Source organism: Columba livia, chromosome Z, assembly GCF_036013475.1.
Source record: "Columba livia isolate bColLiv1 breed racing homer chromosome Z, bColLiv1.pat.W.v2, whole genome shotgun sequence".
In the NCBI taxonomy this organism is placed as follows: domain Eukaryota; kingdom Metazoa; phylum Chordata; class Aves; order Columbiformes; family Columbidae; genus Columba; species Columba livia.
Genome location: NC_088642.1, coordinates 8,486,145 through 8,498,277, shown reverse-complemented (window position 1 = coordinate 8,498,277; position 12,133 = coordinate 8,486,145). Strand labels below are relative to the sequence as shown.

Below are 12,133 nucleotides of genomic sequence, written 5' to 3'. Positions count from 1 at the left end.
GCCACAATCTGGTCGATGACTGACTTTATTCCAGCAAGAAGTATGCAGGTCTTTATTTTGATTTCAATAAATAAATGCATGCTGGGTGCAAAGTGAATTCTGGAGAAGTTTGGTGATTTAATAAACTCTCCCAGCTTTAATAGTTGTTTTCCTTTTCTCCCCTTGCTACTGTTTGTCTGGTGTCTTGTTCTACTGTCCATGTCAAGCTTGTTGCTTCCCTCTAAAATGCTTTTCTGTGCAGCTTTAGTAAAGTATCATGCTACAGAAAGCAGCATTACTAAACATAAAAATGATGTACAATGGAAGAAATTGTAACTGCTTTGGGTCAGGGTCTGGATACTCTGTTCAAATACCTGGTCAATTTGGTGAGGTAAATTAGGTTGGAGAGAGCTTAGAACGGGGATTTGGTTTCTAGTCTGACTTCAGTATAATGTCTTTCATTCTTCAAGTTTTCTGTCAAACACTGACTGTGCATTCCCAAAAAAGCATAGCAGCAGCCCCCTAACTTCAGTACAACTCCTTCCAAGTTTCCTATTTGTGTTACCCAATTTTGTTTAATTGGAATACATTAATATAGCAGACACCTTGCCTTCCTCTAACCAGATTTAGGGCTGAAAATGAGTAGAAAGGTCTTATCTTAATGAAAATGAATTTTCTTCTGTCTGAACAATAATGCAATAAAATGATCAACCGTGGTTTTTTTTTTTTGAGGCTGTTAATTGTCTGCGTGTGCAATGGTACCTAATAATGTTTCTTGCAGTGCTGTGCAGGGGCCCTGCTGTTGGTCAGAGATTTTTTGGAGAGTGCCGGAAGATAACATTATTAGTAACAATTAAGACAAATGCTTCTTTTGTGGCTTGAAGAAGGCTCATTTAGCAAAAGCTCTCAGAGGCACGGCACCGAGCATTTACATTGTTTTACTTATTTTGTAGGAAAGTAAATAGTTTGAGAGAGAGGAGGAACTGGAGTGTATATTAGACCCTGCATAGCAGGAGTCAGAGGCTTCCCAGTAATGGTACCAGTGTGGGCTGCAGTGCGGAGCCCTGGGATCTGGCTTTCACATCCTGTAAAGGGTGAGAAGCAGCTACCTCAAATATTCTCCTTACAGTAACTGAAAGCTCCAGTTCCTGAATTAATTAATCAAAGGCCCTAGACTGCAATGTCATTATGAATAGTCAGAACATTTTCGGCTTGGTGCTTGGCTCATCCGTCTGGCAGGCACTGAACTCTGTCAATCCCTATTGAAGTTGTGCCAATCTTCTTAGATGAAGCTGATTGATGTGAGCCCTTTCCTCACCATTCATTTGGACAGCCAGACTGTGTGTGACTAAATTTTTGGCCATCGTAGACATTCAGATGAATTCATTTTGATTAGTACTAGTTGGGACTTTGGGGAAACATGAAAACTGAATTGCTGTTCTTTTCCTCCCGCCCCCCATGTCCTTCTTAAGCTCTTGCCATGCCCATCCACAACCCTTATGCTCATGCATACGTGCATGTGAATACACATGCAGACGTGTCTGTTGCTAGGCATCAATCCATGGGTCCAGGCAGAGTTCAAGAGCTTTTTTTTTATACTAATTGTCTTCTACCAAACTATTTCTTTTCTCTGTACAACACAATATTGGAATATAGTGCTATTTTCTCAGTCGCAGCAGTTTAATGCTTGCTCTGTCTTCAGTGAGTTGCTTTGCTTTTTCTGCTATCTGGTACAAATTCAGTGTAAATTAAATGACCAGTTCATTTTTTGCGCTCCATAGGCTGCAGCAAGTAATAAACAGCTTATGTAATCTTCTAATCATGAACTCAGCCAAAAAATGTCATAAAACTCTGCAGTATACAGCACCTTGCAATGATTTCTGTAGCCTGCAGAAACCGTATATTATGAATATTGTTTGCTATGGTTTTTTTCATTTGAATCATCATCATCCTCCATTTGCAGGAAAGAGAAGGACTTTATTTTCTTATTAGACTTTTCCACTTTAAAACCCTATTTATTGCCTCTGTGTGTGGTTGTTAATTCTACTTGGAAATTTTTGCTTTCTTTCACCGAATTGGAGAAATAATATAAAAATCAGAAACATCAGAGACAAGGACTTCTGTACCCTTTTCCTTCTCTGCCCCTCTTCCCAATTTTCTGGGCTTCTCTCAAATTCCCAGTTTTATTTTTGGTAATTCATCTACTCCTTGCATTTTCAATCTATGTGTGTGACCAAACTTTATTTTTCCCCCTCCTTGCTCCCACTGCAGGATTTTTCTCCTTTCAGATTTTTTTGTAAATGTGTTAGTCCAGCCTAAATAGCATGAAAGTTGTCTTCCATTGCTTCCCATGGAAGACTTCTTTTGTGGTTTGCTATCACAAGGCATTTTTATAGCCCTTGTTTCCTGTTTCATCATACTACACCCATTTTTACTATCCTGTATAACTGCTGCCTATTATTTGGTGTTAAACTGTTAGTGCATACTATGATGTTTTGCTTCTTGTTTGTCTTTTAACTGGCTCACTGGTGTTGTAAATTACTGTCTATCATTAATACATCTTAATTTCTGTTTGAATGGTAGTACTTTGAAAGAGCATTATAGAACAGCATGTAGTGTTTCAGGCTCAGTGATATGAAATACAGTGTTGAGCAGCTTCTTCTCAGACCCTTTTAGAGGTAATTTTTCAGTTTTCATGGTGCTGTCATTGACGCCAGCTGTACCTCAGCCAGTCTTCCTTAGTGCAATGCATTGAAGAGAATTGATTTTAACAGAATGATAGATGGTAGTCTAAAAGTTACTTTGGGAAAACTTCTTAGCGTGATCTTACGGTATAAGAAGAGTTAGAGAAAGGTTTGTGTGCCTTCATGTGTAAGGGGGATGCTGGCTTGGGGTCCTTCTGAAGGACTTCTTGGTTAGCCCTTGGAAGGGTGGTTTGCAACTCCCTTGCAGGTGATCCTCTGCCTAGGGAAACTGGACTTCTTAATTCTGTTTACTTACTTTGCTGTTTTCAGTTATATTTGTATATTTAAAATATATATTCAGATGAAGTGATTTGTCATGGGCTTGAACTAATACCACTGATGCTGAGTGTTCTGAACTCTTTGAAACTGGTGGAAGCTGAGAGCACCCAGCTCCTCAGCCCCTTTCCAAAGTACTAAGTTTCTTTAATGTCAGACATCTATTTTATATGGCCAGCAAAAACTGTCTCTTGGTGAGCCTTCTTTCTTTATAATTTTAGCCAAGCAATTGCTCAGTGCCATTTGATCAAGTTGTAGTGAATTATGATATTTTTAAGTGTCAACTGTATTTTCAGGCACAACCATTTCACGAAGTAAAACAAGCTTTTAAAATGAGCCGGTAGGAGTATGGCATGCAGTACAACATAGCTGGGATTCATCCAAGAGGAGTAATGCAACACGCATTGAGAAGGAAGCATAATAGGAATAGTTTCTGGAAAGAAATTGCAAATTCCTGCCTGTGAAAGGAGGGATGAGAGGATGCTGGCCTCTCTTCTTGTGGTGCTCATCCTGACAGAGAAATCCACGTGCCAGTTTCTGGGTCATCGTTTCCTATGGTGCTCTTGCTAAATACCTTGATGGAACAGTGTTTGTAAAAGGATACAATTTTAAATGCTGTGGTAATCTAGAGAGAAAGACTGAAAAGGGGGAAAATGTGGGTGTTATTATTACCTACAGTTTTGGCACCCTGTCTACTTGTTTAATTGCTGTAACACATTTGACACAGTTGAAAACTTCTGAGTTAAAATCTTTGTATGTATTTGATATGGAATGATGTCTTTTATATTTTCTCCTCTGGATTGATTAGTCACTTTTATTTAGGCTTGATTGCTGTAATACAGCTGTTGGTTATTTTTCTTCCTAATGCTTAGCCCTTGCCCAAGGTGCTTTAAGGGGAGGGAGGAATAGATCAAAATAATAATTTTTCTTCTCCTAACATTAAGATATGAGTTTTTAAATTACTCAAGCCAATTTATTGCAGGGTAGATTGATTGTGGATACACTCAAAATCTATCGGATTGATTGATGATGCTGTTCTATTGACATGTCTGTTCCAAAAGAGAATGTGGGATAATAGGTTGAAGATTTGATGAATACCATTTTATTTAGAGAAAATTATGTTTTGATGCATTTAGTGTTTTTGTAATATAGAAAAGACTTTGAAAGTTACCTTCAGAAAGATGACTGTAGGAAGGTTTCCATTGCTGAGATCAAGCCTTGTGGCAACTGAGGGTTTTGGCACCACTCGGCGTCCACGGAGATTCCACTGCTGGAAAAACACAAGCAAAATGCATCTCTTTGGGTTTTGCAGTCTGAAGGTATTTTAAAAAAACCTAAAACAATAACAAAAAAAAAAACTCTCAAAATGAAACAAACCGCAAACTTTAATTTTGGCTTGTATACAAGTCGTATGTGCTCCTTTCAAACAAAAGTGAATTAAAGTTTTCTTTCTAAAAATGTTTATAATTTTTAGATCTTTCTATTATAAGCAGGCAGCCTGGCTCGCTCATTTCCATTATGAAGTGGAAAGTGATACCTATTTTCAAATTCTTCCAATTTATGTAATTATTTTTGTAGCTTTTATTAAATAAGATATTTTAAAATTAGTGGAATTCCCAAAATTCAGGTGGTATAATTCCTAAAAATGCATGCATACTCCTGAAATTCACAGGAAAATAAACTAATAGATCCTCTTCATCACTATTTTCTTGGATCAGCTCCTCTGTCTCCACTTGGAAGGAAAAACCTATTATATTAAATAGCATGTTGAATCTTTTCAAATCAAATCACATTTGATCTTTTCCACATTAATTTTAGTTTCTGAAGCATAACGTCCCCAAATTTAAATGTGAATTTCGAGCAGAGGAGTATTCTGAGTACAGCAAGTAAGACATGGAAGAAGGAAAACCTTAATTTCCGATTCTGTCTCCTTTATGGTTAATGTGTGGCAAAAATTAAAGGAATATCCCAGATTAGGTTTATTTTAGAGGTCTTTGATTCAGTTGGTTTTTGAGACAGCTTGCTGATTTTGGGATCAAGCCTTTCCGTCCCTGAGTCTTCTCTGGCCTGGCCTGGTTAAACTGGCTCTAGACTCTCCCATCTGTACTGCAGTGGACTGTATGAGATACTTAAGGGGATGGGACAGGAGCAGGAAACGACAGCTCTATCGAAGCTCTTCCCCTGGCCTTCTGATGGGCCACTTCCCCTGTAGCCTGAAGTTTAGGGGATCCCTTAGCTGTGGCTCACTGCAGCTTTCAGACCTCGGTGACCGGTCAGACTGCAGTGGGAAAGAGAAAAGCTCACAGCTGCTGCAGCTATGTTAGCAAGCAGAAAGCAACGCTCTTCACAGAATCACAGAATGTGAGGGATTGGAAGGGACCTCAAAAGCTCATCCAGTCCAATCCCCCTGCCGGAGCAGGAACACCCAGATGAGGTTACACAGGAAGGTGTCCAGGCGGGTTTGAATGTCTCCAGAGGAGGAGACTCCACAGCCTCTCTGGGCAGCCTGGTCCAGGGCTCTGGCATCTCAAAATAAAGAAGTTTCTCCTCATAGTCAGATGGAACCTCCTGTGCTTCAGTCTGTGCCCGTTGCCCCTCACCCTGTTGTTGGGCACCACTGAAAGGAGTCTGGTCCCATCCTCTTGACACCCACCCTTTGGATATTCATAAACATCGATGAGATCCCCTATCAGTTTTCTCCAGGCTCAACAGACCCAGCTCTCTCAGTCTCTCCTCATAAGAAAGGTGCTCTAGACCTCCGATCAGCCGGCTGCTGGACTCCCCCCAGTAATTCCTTGTCCTTCTTAAACTGGGGAGCCCAGCACTGCACATAGAACTCTGGATGTGGCCTCACCAGGGCAGAGTAGAGGGGGAGCACAACCTCCCTCTACCTGCTGGTTACACTTTTCTTAATGCACCCCAGGTACCATTGGCCTTCTTGGCCACAAGGGCACATTGTTGACTCATGATCAACCTGTTATCAACCAGGACTCCCAAATCCTTCTCTGCAGTGCTACTTTCCAGCAGGTCCACCCCCAACCTGTACTGGTGCCTGGGGTTATTCCTCCCCAGGTGCAGGACCCGACACTTGCCCTTGTTGAACTTTATTAGGTTCAATTCTTCATTTATATAAACCAGAGAGTATTTCCAAGGCCCCACGATTCATCCCAGCCAGCACTATTGCGGGGTTGCTGACAGGTCATACAGGAGCTGCAGGCAGTCCCCTGGGTGGTGGCATCTCTACACCAAGAGCAGTTCCTCCTCATTGTCATCACTGGGACTACTGAGAGGCACCAGGCTGGAGATGTGCTGCTCAGCTTCGCTGATGCTTTCTCTGACCCAGTACAGCAGTTTTATATTCCTGAACAAACAGATTATCCTTGGTCTGTCCAAAGGTTCTTGTCACAAAAAGCTACTGATCTGCACCTGTTTTGAAGGGATTGGTGGCAGGTGTAGACCTTGCGATGTTAGATGTAGCGACTGCAGAGAAACTAATGTGTTTCAGAGGCTTTTAAAAAGGAAGAATAATGTTGAATAAAATGGGGTGATGTTGAAAGACTAATGAAAAAAAGACCTTTCTTTCAGCAAAGTCAGGCAGGATTAATTGTGAAATATAAACCAAAAGCCTAGAACAAATGTCACTTGAGAGATGGAATAGCTCGAGACAACGGCAGGAATCTATGTGTAAAGATTAGGTAATCAATAGATGTGCATGTGCATTCCTGTAGGTAGCCAGATAGTAAATATGTAGCACTGTCAGTCAGAACATACACTGGATAAAAAACAGGGCTAAATGCTAAAATCTAGTTGCTAAACTGGCCCTGTGGTTTAAGCTTAGACAAAACTTGCCTATTTTGTGCTGTTTTGCTGCTTATCAGAGATGGGGTAAAACTAAGTGGGGGGATGATTCTGGTAGCAAGGTAAGGTAAGAGCAATCAAGGGGCCTCAAAGGTAAATTTTGAAGGAAAAGCTCAATTCCAATGATCTGTTCTGAGTTCCCTCTTCAGGTAGCTTGAGAAAATCCCACAAACCTCTTTAGTCTCCAGGAGAAAAGTGTTTCCATTCCATGTACATGGCAGAATGGAGTTTTCGGGATGAAATGGAGCTTTCCAAGAGAAAACAGCTTCAAAGCATTATTTAACCTTCGTGCCTCACTACTAGCAATTATCGTAACCTCATTTATTTTTCCACCCAAGTCTGATATGTGGACCGTAGTTTTCTTTGCTAAAAAAAATTATAACTTTTACTTTGATTATTCTGCTCGGGTACTGCCATGAGTACAGTGCACACAGGTGCCAATTTTTTTCAGTCAGACAATTGAATTCAGAGGTTGATATTGATGCAGTTGAACACATACAAATTTCTGTACGAAATACAAGACTTCTAGAGTTTTAGTTAGTTGCTTTTGATGAATTGGAATAAATTCATATTCTCTTATTAAAAGCCCAGAGAAGGAACTGAAATGCAACTCTTTATGCATGATTCTTTTTTAAAATGAAGGCTAAGAAAATCCCAATTGATACATATAAGGCATAGCTTTTTAATTTATTGCTCAAGCATATGCAAAAAAGGCATTAATTTTCAGTAATATAAAATTCTCGATGTGTAGTGCCTGGAGCTATGGTTTTGAACCTAAATTGCATGTATTTACTAAGCCATATAGCTCTGAAACGTGGAAAATGGAAGTGCATTTCAAATGGGTGCGGGGATTGCTATTACTAAAACCAGTTGTAATTTATAAGTGAGAAAAATAAAGCTTCAGATGGCAGATGAAGAGACACCTTTATTGACTCCATATGCTTGACTGCATGAGGTGCGTTCCTGAAAATGGGAAGCAAGTGCTGTATTTTAAGGAATTTCAGAAGTCAAGCATCAAGGGGTAATAGAGTTGACCTCTAATTTCAGAAATCACAGCCTAACATTTGCGAGCATTTCACTTCCAAACTTTATTTAAAGCTCTGCTTAGCAATCAGTTTTATAATAGTAAGGGTTTTGGCTGGAAGACACATTGGTTATACTGTTACCTAGCAGACTTTTTCCCTTTAACAGCAGACACCAATGGCCTCGAGGAATGAAATGCTGATACTTCAGACTACGTGCAGGTATGGTTGGACTGGCCTCCTGCCCTTGGTTTCGCAAGCGTGTTTTTGCATCCTCTGTTCTTTTTATCTTGAGCAAAGGGCAGTGTAGGTGGTAGCTTATATTTCCAACAGGAGACTTTTTCATTCTTAAAGGTTTACTGTCTCCTTGGTGTTGAAATATTTTAACTGGCATTTTTCTATCAGCCTCTTCCTAGAGTATCCATTATCCGTCGCTGCAATATGTTATCTAGAGGCTGTGTCTTGGTATTCTCAGTGGGTAATTCTCAGCATGGGTGCTTCTCACCTTACAAAGGTGTTAAGGAAATACAGGCTTTGGATGTATATTTAGTGTAGAATTGATTCCACCCTGTGTTCCCTCCACCTGAAAGTAAAGATTCAATATGAACACAACGGTGCTTTTTCCAGAATGACAGAACTTTTGCTTTCAGTACAGATTTGTAAATTCTTAGAAAAGTGAAAGTTGAAAGTATCAGTGTTTTCCCATTACTTGAAAAGCTTCAGCACAGGTGACTTAAAACCATGACTTCCGCACTACTTGCTGCCTGCTCTTAACTTGACCATTTTCTTGTGTGGCTGTCGCTTTTGGTATGAACAGAAAGTTTTGTGAGTGTAGCAACTGCCGCCAATAAGACACATGGACACAGTCAAACATCATGTTGCACATTCAGGGTGGTTACTAGCGTAACAAACTGCTTGTCATCCTTTATAAAAAACAAAGGGAGGGATTTAAATACATTTTCTGTAAAGCGATTTTCTTTAGGTTATTCATAAATATCCATGCCTGCTTTCTAAATACAGATTTTCAGCCTTATTAGCACCTAATACGTAAATTTGTACAAGAGCAAAGCATTCTTTTACCAGCTAGACTCTGAAAGCGACAGGTTTAAAGAAGATGCTCAGAAACACATTGTGGATGAGTAAGGCTTCTATTTCAAAAAATACAGCATAGATATAAAAGCAAATGCGGGACAAGATTTTCTAGGCAGACATAATATCTTTTATTAAACTGGACTGGTATGCCTGGGAAAATTAATAAGGTCCTGGGCAGCCAAACCTTTTTTGAGGTCTGAAATGGAAACAGCAGATTTCAAAGCTAAAACAGAACTTGAGAGCAATTACAGTTTGCTTAATATCTAGTTAGGATATTTGGGTGTTTGTCCATCAAGAGTAAAATCCTAGGTTCGCCTCGACTTATTCAGCAACTCATTTACTTGTAGTCATGAATAAATGTCATATATAGTACTTAGTTTTTTTTCAGTTGTGTTGTACGGATATCCAGACTATTATGTGTTGTTAGCAGTCTGCTCTCATGCCTGTTAGTGTTTGAAAGCTAGAGTGCTGTTTATAACTCTGCTTGTGTTTATTTCAGGTTTGGAGGAAAGCGGGGTGGGGGTGTGGGGTTGCTTTCACAATACAAAGTGATTATTGGCAAAGCAAACAAGTTTTTTCTACTGAATTAACTCCTTTGTCGAACGGCACATTTATTTACAAGGAGGCGATTTGGACAATTCAAATGAACTTGAAATAGTCCGGATGCTTCAGCATCGTCAATGAGAGAAGGGAGAATAAGAGGACAGAAGGCACAATTTCCATGCTAAAGTTCCTCCTCTGCTTTACTGCTGAGGAAATGAGCTGCCACATCTGCTGTGCTGTGACAGGATCTGGACAGGATATGTCCAGAAGACTGTATGGGAACTAGAATACAGACAGATGATGGAATTGTTTGAGCTGTAGGCTATCTATGCTGTCACATTTAATGGCATATGTTCAGCATTATCACAGGCAATAGTGAGGCAGAACACAAGTATGTGAGGCACCACGCTTTTTTAGTCTTTTGAGAAATGAATTTCTTATGTTTATTAATTATATTGGTGCAGAAACACTGGTTTTGCTGATGCGTGGGTACAGCATGGCAATTTAAACAATTTACAATTTAGCACTGCTTACCCAAATCTGAATAAAAGAAGAGGCTATAAATGGAACCAGAAGAATCTCTGGTAGATGTTTTTTTTGCAGCAACCTTATAGTGTGATGAGTGATATCAGTGTAGCTGTTTGGATTTCTCTTTACATATATTCTGTTGTTTTGAGTCTGGATTGCAGTTTTGATTTTTTATTTTTATTTTTTTCAGTGACTGCATATTGGCATTCAGATTGATAGCTAGAATCAATTTCAGACAGATTAATTTATGAATGATTTTTTAAAATATAAAAATTGTTCGTAATTCTCTTAACTCTTTGGAGCTGCTATCGCAGAGCAGCCCTTGTGTAACAGCCTTCTGTAGCACTGTAACCCAGAGCTACGTGTTTTCTGTTCCTCCAAAATTTGGGCCGCTTCAGCTTTCTATTTTTTAGTATCTATGTCTTGAGCCATCTGATTGTGACTAAGATTCAGAGAGGTCCTGTGTATTCCTTGACCTCATTGTCTTCATATGTAGAACAAGGATAGCAGTGCTTAGTTGCTGCCAGGAGTATTCAGGCATAATGTATATAAATACCTCTAAAGGTTACAAGTTCTCTCAAAGTGCCTAGTGTTTCTGCTGGTTTCATATTAAGTAGAAAACTGTGAGTATGTGTGGTGGTGGCGGTGGGGGGGAGGGGGTTCAATCATCAGATGTCAAGTTTTGATTTATTTTTGTAATGATTTATGCAGTTGTTAATCAGCACTTGACTCCTCAGAGGGAACTTCAGGGAGATCTTGTATTTAGAAACAATCCGGCTTCCAGTATTTTCTCTCCATTGTGTTTTTCTTCCTTTGTTCTTTTGTTCTCTATTATGAAGGACATTTGCATGAAAACAAGATTTTTGTTTCTTAAGAGTTCATCTGCTCCTGCTGCTTATTCCCCACCTGGCCATAATCCTCTGTTTGTGACATCTCAATTGGTGGCTGTGCAAATGATTATGATGTCAAAGACAGGATTATGACTTCAGGTGAGAAACAAACAGCAGGAACTGGTGAACTCAGGAGAAATACTCATCTAGATTTTTCTCTAACCATTTTTATGCTAAAAGCACAAGAGAAATGAAGACAATGCATTATGTATGCATATATAAAATAACTGATGTATAAGCAAATTGTATTGTACTAGTGAGTAACATGGCAAATCTATTCTTTAAATTGTCTTCAACTGTTCTTATTCTCTAGCTTCACCTACAGGAAATTACAATAGTAGGATAATATCCAATGACAGTGTGATTAGGACATAGTTATTTGGATTTTACCATGCTACAGCTCTTGTAAGAGACTTCTTGTGTATCCCTCTGCTGTAACACAATGTCTTTAGTTTGATTATAATAAGGTTTGATTAAAGACAGACTCAGACCCAAACTGTGGACTGTTAATGAGTTAACTGGGGTCCCAGGAGAGAGCATGGGTTTGGACCAGATCGAGCTGCTTTGTGATACAATGGGAGATTCGTGAAATCGTTCCAGTTCTCCTGCTTGTTTGTTTTTTTTTCCTTATTTAATGTTGCGCTTCCTTTTTGTTTCCGAGGAGCCCCATCCCCTGCTGTCCCTGAAAACTGTTTTCCCAAAGGGTTTTTGCGCAATATTTCCATTTGGAATTTCTTGTCTGCAGTTGGAGTCCTACGGTAATAAATAGCTTATATGGCTCTGCAGTCATTTGCTACTGTGAATTGAATAATGGGAGAAAGATATTTGCTAAAAAAGTTTTAGAGGTATGAGAATTATAATGGAAGGAGTGCGTGTTTGTGTTATGACACTAGATGGTGCAACCAACACCTGCGATTATCTCTTTGGTAAGTTGGTGTTGGGTTCTGAAAAGGTTGCTCAACAGAAACCAAATCCAGGGAAAGAGCTTGTAAGCTTCTGCTGCTGATGTTGTTACAGTGGCGTTTGCCACTTCTAGCTGATCCTAAGGTCATTATGTTGAGAATTTTGGGTAGGGAAATATTTATTCCCCTTCTGCATTATTTTGAGAGTATCTAGTTATAGATGCATTGTGGATTTCTTTTGAGGTATTTGACATTTCTTGGTGTAGTTTGCAAAATAAAATGGAAGAAATTGTATTATC

The 12,133-nt window shown here is 39.4% G+C and overlaps 1 protein-coding gene across 5 annotated transcripts in view; it reads left to right on the top strand.

Moving 5' to 3' along the window:
* KIAA1328 (KIAA1328 ortholog) overlaps positions 1-12,133 on the top strand; it is a 177,156-nt gene that overhangs the window by 90,523 nt on the left and 74,500 nt on the right. The window lies entirely within an intron of this gene.